Source organism: Triticum aestivum, chromosome 3A (genome assembly GCF_018294505.1).
Source record: "Triticum aestivum cultivar Chinese Spring chromosome 3A, IWGSC CS RefSeq v2.1, whole genome shotgun sequence".
Classification (NCBI taxonomy): Eukaryota; Viridiplantae; Streptophyta; class Magnoliopsida; order Poales; family Poaceae; genus Triticum; species Triticum aestivum.
The window spans coordinates 497,015,554-497,023,393 of NC_057800.1; positions in this window are offsets into that span (position 1 = coordinate 497,015,554).

Here is a 7,840-nt window from a genome sequence, read left to right on the forward strand (position 1 = left end):
TCGTGGGATGGCTCCAACGTCCACGAGGACCATGTCGAGTTCCTCCGCCGGACGCGGCGCCTGCCGGGCGAGAACTTCGTGCGGGTTTGTTAGGCGCCAGCGAGGGAGATCTCGCCGGCGCTGGAGGAGGGCGAGCAGGTGATCTTCCGCTCGCACTGCCTGCGCGGCTTTGGCCTCCCGGCGAGCGGATTCCTTCGAGCTTTCCTTGAATTCTACCACCTCCAGCCGCATCACCTCACGCCCAACGCGGTGATGCTGCTGTCGGCTTTCGTCACCCTGTGCGAGGGCTTTCTTGGGGTTCTCCCCACTCTCGAGCTCTAGGGGGAATTCTTCCAGAGCAAGCTCGGCACCGTCGTCACAGGCATGCCCGCCCCCTGCGGAGCCTTCATTGCCATGAGGCGGACGGGCGAGAACAATCCGTTCCCACCCATCCCGCTGATCCAGTCGGTGAAGCTCTGGCAGAAGTCGTACTTTTACGTGAAGAACGTCGCCCAGCAAGGCGACTACATCAACCTGCCGGCTTACGTAGCCGGCCCGCCGGCTGGGAGGCAACCTTCATGGAGCTACCGGGCCAGGTCGTTGTCTCAGGCCGGGAACACAGCCGTCTCCCGGCTCCGGGTGATGATCCAGTCGGAGGGCCTGATCGGAGCCGACTTGGTGGCCGAGCACCGACTACTTCCGCTCCAAGGCCGGCCTCACATGATTTGCCAGATGAGCGGCCGCTTCGACCCGTGCCGGCTGAGCACCAGGGAGATGCCTCATGCAGAGGTGTCTTACATGGTGAACTACATCTCCAACTGCAAGCTCGCCGAGGATTGGCGATACGGCAAGGGGTCGTATTACCGTGCCAACCCTCCGCCTGCCGTAAGTTTTCTTCTTTTCTTCCTTTTTGTAGCCGGCCTCATGATAGCCGACCTCTGATCAGTTGGTTTGCCCTTAGCAGAATCCTCTTCTTCCGCCGACGGTCGGGGCCGCAGGGGTAGAGCGCCAGCTCCGCCCCGACCGCACGGTGGACGACACCGATGACCCGGACCTGGGAGCGACCGCCATGGAAGATGCCATCATGGGGTAAGGCGACGAGGCAGGAGGCGCGGGGCTCGGGGCCGGCTTCGAGGACTGGCCGGACGACGTCGAGGTCGAAGCCGCCCCGCATTGCCAGCCGGCGCTTGATCATCAAGGCGCGGGCTCGTCTGCCGCGCCGGCTGCCCGTGGTGGCGCGCAGAAGCGTCGGGCCGCGTCGACCTTCTTCGGCAGCCAGCCGAAGAAATCCATGGCTTCCACGGCGGCGACCAAGCGGGATGATGCGGCCGCGAAGGCGGCCCGCTTCCGCAAGGCGGTGAAACAGCCGCAGGCGATCTCGGCGTAAGTCGTCGAATGTCTTGTATATTTTATATATTTTTTTTGTTGTCCTTTTCGATTGAAGCCCTTCTAAACCTTTCTTTGCTCGCCGGACAGGGCACCGCTTTCCCTTGAGCGAGGTCCTGGCAGCTCCATAGTCGGGCCGACTGGAGGGTCCTCAGGCTCCCGTCGCGTGGATCCCCGTGCCGACCTTAGGGAGGCCAAGGAGCGGAACGCACGAGAGGCGCGAGAGGAGTGGGAGGCGGCGGAGCGAAGGACCGCCCAGGCGGCGAAGGAGCAGGCCGATGCAGCGGCCAAGGCCTGGGCAGAGGCGGCAGCCGTGGAGACGGATGCGGAGGCCTCGCACAACTAGCCTCCGCTGCTCGTCGTTCCCCTCCGCGCCGTGGCCCCCGACATCCCCGTGCCCCTGTCGGAGGAGGTCGACCAAGACCCGCCAGTGATGGAGAGGAGAGAGGACCACGTTGTCTCCGTGGAAGGGGCGCCGCAGACGGTGCCGACTGGAGCGGGCCAAAGCGGCCAATCAGCCGCGGTGCCAGAGCAGCCGGCCGGGGGCGAGCCGGAGGCAGGAGCCGGCCTCGAGGTACAGCCGGCATTGCTCCGGCGCGCAGGGGGAGGCATGTCACACCCTCGATGCGGCTATATCTCCCACGTGTCGAAGCACGACTTAGAGGCATAACCGCATTGAAAGCAATGTCGCAAGTGAGGTAATCTTCACACAACCCATGTAATACATAAGGGAAAGAGATACATAGTTGGCTTACAATCGCCACTTCACACAAGTACATGAGTAAAACATTACATCATCCAAATACACTCATAGTCCGACTACGGCACCAAAATAAAAGAAGAACCCCAAAAGCGACAAAGGTCCCCGATCGACCCCAACTGGGCTCCACTACTGATCTACTAGAACGGAACAACACAAAGGACAAGATCTTCATCGAGCTCCTCCTGAGCTGGGTTGCGTCATCTGTACGGACTCATCGACACCTGCAAGATGGTTTTGGAAGTATCTGTGAGTCACGGGGACTCAGCAATCTCGCACCCTCGCGATCAAGACTATTTAAGCTTATGGGTAAGGTAAAGGTATGAGGTGGAGCTGCAGCAAGCGACTAGCATATATGGTGGCTAACATACGCAACTGAGAGCGAGAAGAGAAAGCAAAGCACGGTCGATAAAAGTATGATCAAGAAGTGATCCTAAAACAACCTACGTCAAGTATAACTCCAACAACCGTGTTCACTTCCCGGACTCCGCCGAAAAGAGACCATCACGGTTACACACGCGGTTAATTCATTTTAATTAAGGTCAACTTCAGGTTTTCTACAACTGGACTTTAACAAATTCCCATCTGCCCATAACCGCGGGCACGACTTTCGAAAGTTCAAATCCCTGCACGGGTGTCCCAACTTAGCCCATCACAAGCTCTCACGGTCAACGAAGGAATAGACCTCCTCCCGAGACATTCCGATCAGACCCGGTATCCCGGTTCTACAAGACATTTCGACAGGGTAAAACTAAACCAGCAACACCACCCAGATGTGCCGACAAATCCCGATAGGAGCTGCACATATCTCGTTCTCAGGGCACACCGGATGAGCAAGACATTGGGTAAGCCAGCCCAGAGTTGCCCCTGGTAGCCTCGGACATCGTTCAGTTGGACCAACACTCAGAGGAGCACTGGCCCGGGGGGGTAAAATAATGATGACCCTCAAGAGCGCAACTCCCAAGGGAAAAGAAAAGGTTAGGTGGCGAATGGTAAAACCAATGTTGGACATTGCTGGAAGAGCTTTACTTAAGGCGAACTGTCAAGGGGTTCCCATAATTACCCAACCGCGTAAGGAACGCAAAATCCGGGAACATAACACGGATATGACGGAAACTAGGGCGGCAAGAGTGGAACAAAACACCAGGCATAAGGCCGAGCCTTCCACCCTTTACCAAGTATATAGATGCATTAATTAAATAAGACATATAGTGATATCCCAACAAGTAAACATGTTCCAACAAGGAACAACATCTCCATGTTCCAACAGGGAACAAACTTCAATCTTCACCTGCAACTAACAACGCTATAAGAGGGGCTGAGCAAAGCGGTAACATAGCCAAACAACAGTTTGCTAGGACAAGGTGGGTTAGAGGCTTGGTTCAACAATGTGGAAGGCATGATAAGCAAGTGGTAGGTATCGCGGCATAGGCAGAGCAAAAGAGCGAGCAACTAGCAAGCAAAGATAGAAGTGATTTCGAGGGTATGGTCATCTTGCCTGAGATCCCGCAAGGAAGAAGAGCGAGTCCATGAAGAAGACAAACGGACGTAGACGAACGGGTCCTCACAAACGCTACGTTATCGAAACCAACCCGAAGAAGCAACACCGGAAAGAAGCACACAACATAGTAAACAACCAACACATAACATGGCATGATGCGCAAACAGGTATGATGCATGTCCGGTTAAAATATGCATGGCATGGCAAAGTGCAACAAACAACACTACAAGTTAAGTGGAGCACAATATGCAACGGAGTTGTATATTGAAGAAAACACCACATGACTTATTTAGTTCTCTCTCGGTTATGTACCCAACAATATTAAATGTTGTTAAGCATGTCAAGAGGTGAAACATAAAGGGATTATCTATCTAAACAATTTAAATGGGGCCGGATATAGCAAACAACAAATCCGGTAAATCCCCATATGCATTAGTAATTTGATGCAACAACAATTTAAGCCATCTTAATGTTGTTAACATGATGCGGATGACATGCTCAAGTTTTATGCAATTTTAAGAAAAGTTGACAAGAGCATATTAAGAAGCATTTGGTCGCCATGGAGGAACAAAAGGGGTGTCACGACAACTCATTGAGATGTCGGTGCAAGAGAAAATGTGGATGAACGGATCATGCGAGGATGGTGGGGTGATCCCGGATACCGGTTTTCCCATGGGTCGACGGCATGGCAACCGAGGAGGAATGACTAACGTACACGGGCGAAAACAACAACTAAACATGCATCTTATACACACATGCTTTCGTCCACGGGTCATTGTCTCGGCGGTTATACCTTCCAGGTGCATTCTCGGAGCGGTTCGGGTTTGTAGAGGAAGTAGAGGAAGTAGTCGTCCACGGCGACGGTCGTTGTACACGGGCCTTCAGCCACGAAAGTAGTCGTACAACATTTTCATAGAGGGACTTGACGAATACGAGTAACTTGGGTTCAAGGGTGGTCGTTCACATCCATAGTCACACAAGGTTCCGTAAATGTTCGGGGTCTCGGCGAGGAACTCGGCGTTTCGGTGCGATGTAGGGGTACAAGTCGAAGGTCGTCGTGGTACTTGGGTCTTGGCGGTTCGTCGTGTAGTCGTACATGCATCGTAGAGGAACTTGGTCTTGCGAAGAGGTACTTGACGGTAGTGGTACTTGACGCGTTCGAGGGTCGTTCATGTCACGGTACTTGGCAAAATCCTTGGAGAAGGTGCTTGCCGGTCCGGGTAGGGTTCTTGGGTTCTTGGTGTCTCATCCTTGCTTATCCAAAACACACACGAGACGGAAGGCCTCTAGTGGGCAGCAGCAAGGCAGGGACGGGAGGATCCGACCCAACGCGACTGGATCTGGTGATCTCTGGTGACGAACGTAGCAGGACGGCGACATGATGCTTGACAGCAAGGACCTGAAGCGAGGAGGAGGCCACGGCAAGAGGTCGGCGACATGGTGGAGCAAGGTAGGGGCTCCGGTCCACTTCTGTTGTTGACGCCGGCACCGTAGATGAGGCAGGGAGACAGCGCGGTGCTCTTGGGGTCCCCTGCCCGCGAGCACATGGGTGCACGGGGCTGGTCCTCGAGCAGAACGCCGGCGAGGAGGAAAGGTGCGAGGGAGATGACTGCAGATCGACGGAACTTGGCGCCTCGATGGAAAGCAACAGCAGCGAGCGGCTCCAGGAGAGGGACTGCTCGGCAAAGGTCATGGAGGCAGGGTCGGCCGGAGCTTCGAGCTCGGTGGCCTTGGCAGGACGACGAGGAGGCCGGAGGAGGAGGGCCATGGAGGAGGCGCAGGAGTCTTGCCAGCGAGGAGAAGCAGAGGCTTCAAGGCGGCGGAGGTAGCGGACAGAGGGACCGGGCGTGGGGGTGCGTGGCCATGGGGATCGGGCTCCGTCTTCTGTGCATGGTGACGGCCTGAGGGAAGAGACGAGGGAAAGAGGAGGGATCAAGAGCGGGCGCTCTGTCCCTGGCGGCGCGAGAGGGACCGGGGGAAGGGAGCGAGATGGCGTAGGGCTAGGGTTAGCGAGGGGAGAGGCTGGGCCTTAGAGGCTGTGCTGGAAGAAAGGGCCGGCCGGCGGCTGGTTGGGCCTAGGGATGGCCCTAGAGGCTGGCCTGCTGGTCTCTCTCCTCTCTCTCCTATTTCCTTTTCTTTAAAAAATAGAGAAATAAAGAGAAAGGAAAAGAGATAAAAGAAGGTTAGAGGAAGAATTTGGGCATGCGAATAATATTCCCGGACTCGCAAAAATGCGCATGTTCCAAGAAAAATGGAGTGGGCATTTTTGAAAGTTTTAAATTCAAACTCATTTGATTTAAAATCAAATGGTTTGAATAGGAAGTGAGGGTTAGGAAGGTTCAAAAATGTTCGGATTTTTGGAGGAGCCCCGGGAAAGAGATGAAAGAAATTATGGACAAAGTTTGGGGACCAAACTTGAAGCGAGAAAAGGCATGTGATTATTTGCAAGTGTGTTATGGGTGATTCCAAAAGAATGGAAATATTTATAATAGCTCCATAAATATTAGGAGGATAATGTTATAAAGAGAAGTCACCCTTCCCTCGATTTAAATGGATCGAAGATCCACACAAATTATTTAGTGGGTTTTAAGACGGGTTGCATATGACATGATGACATGATGCAAGGCACATGATGCAAAGGGGAAAGCAGCAAGCAAACAAAACACCCAACGAAACCCAGAATCCATGGATGGCATCTGAATCTCCGGTCTTGGGGTGTTACAACACTCCACCACTACGAGAGGATCTCGTCCCGAGATCTAGAATGGCACCGGAGGAACAACGGAAGAGAAAGATAAGAGGTAAAACTAAGTTGCTCCTTTGCCAAACGAGTGAAACCAAAGAACCCTGAAAAAAGGTTAAGCCATATCCAGAACAGAATACAACGGAGATGACGAAGCTGAGAACACTCCGTTAGAAAAGAGGAACAAGGAAGAACAACTTCGGGCAGCACTCCGATTGAAAAGAAAAGGAATTGAATAAGAACTTGGTAAGGTGACAGAACTTGAAAAGAGGGCACGACACTCCGGTTAAATGGACAATCATGAAAAAAACATGATCTTTGACAAACGAGATGATGGGTTGAGAAGATCAACATCACAATGCCTCTGGAACAGAAAAAAGAATGGAATGGAATGAACGACGAGAAACAAGATCTTGAGGGAGCATGCTTACAACAAATGGTAGAATGGAGTTGTTGGAAAACCAACAACGAAAAGAATAAGCTTTATATGGTCTTATGGGATACATCTCAAATCATGAGGTGACCACCTGCCACTCACGGGAAAAGAATAGGATTGATATGAACGAGGAGACGAGAAAACCAATTTCACCGGGAGGATAAATGAAGAACTTGGGTCATTGGTAAGCACCGTAAATAGCAACAATCCTTAGGGAAGGTTTTAGGTGAATATAACCCAAGGTAACTTCAATGACGAGATTGATGGATTTAAAATATCTCATTCATGACAACATGTGAATCATGAAAACATGAACTCAAATTATCAAGAATGACATAATACCACCTCAAACGATACGGTTGAAAGAATTGCATTTCAAAATGCCAGATAAAGAATGCTTGAGTTCCTCTGAAAAGAATCTCAATGACCACTTTGAGAAGGGATTAAATCCTTGATGAACCATCATGTAGAACCTCCATGAAGAACTCTGGTAATAAAAGAATGATCCAAAATAATTGACTGATGAAAAGAATAAGATTGAAGCCTCGCAATTATTTAGATAGAGATCTCCATGATAATATAATTGAAAGAAGGTTGGAACTCCGGGAAAAGATAAGATGAGCAATTGACAACGAGAATTAGTTATTGTGAACAAACTCCGGAGGAACGAATCCATCATTTAGGTGAAGCAAGAATAAGAATTATGTTATGCGTATCCTCCACCAATACAAATTGATGACAACCAAAGGAATTGGCATACTACTTATTCTCATAGAAAGGATTAAGATAGATAATGCGCAAACTTGAAGAGGCCTTCGATGAACCACCGGTAGGATTTGAAAGAACGGAAGTATGATAATATAAGAAGAGGAATCTTGAACAAACCACCGTAAGAACTGAAAATGAATTAAGAGAAGATAAAGAAACACCGGGAAGAATAGTGAAATGAACAAAGATACTAGAGACAATCTAGATACATAAGAACGAATAAATCACGAGGTGATAAGAGAATACTTAAGTGATGCACCGGTATTG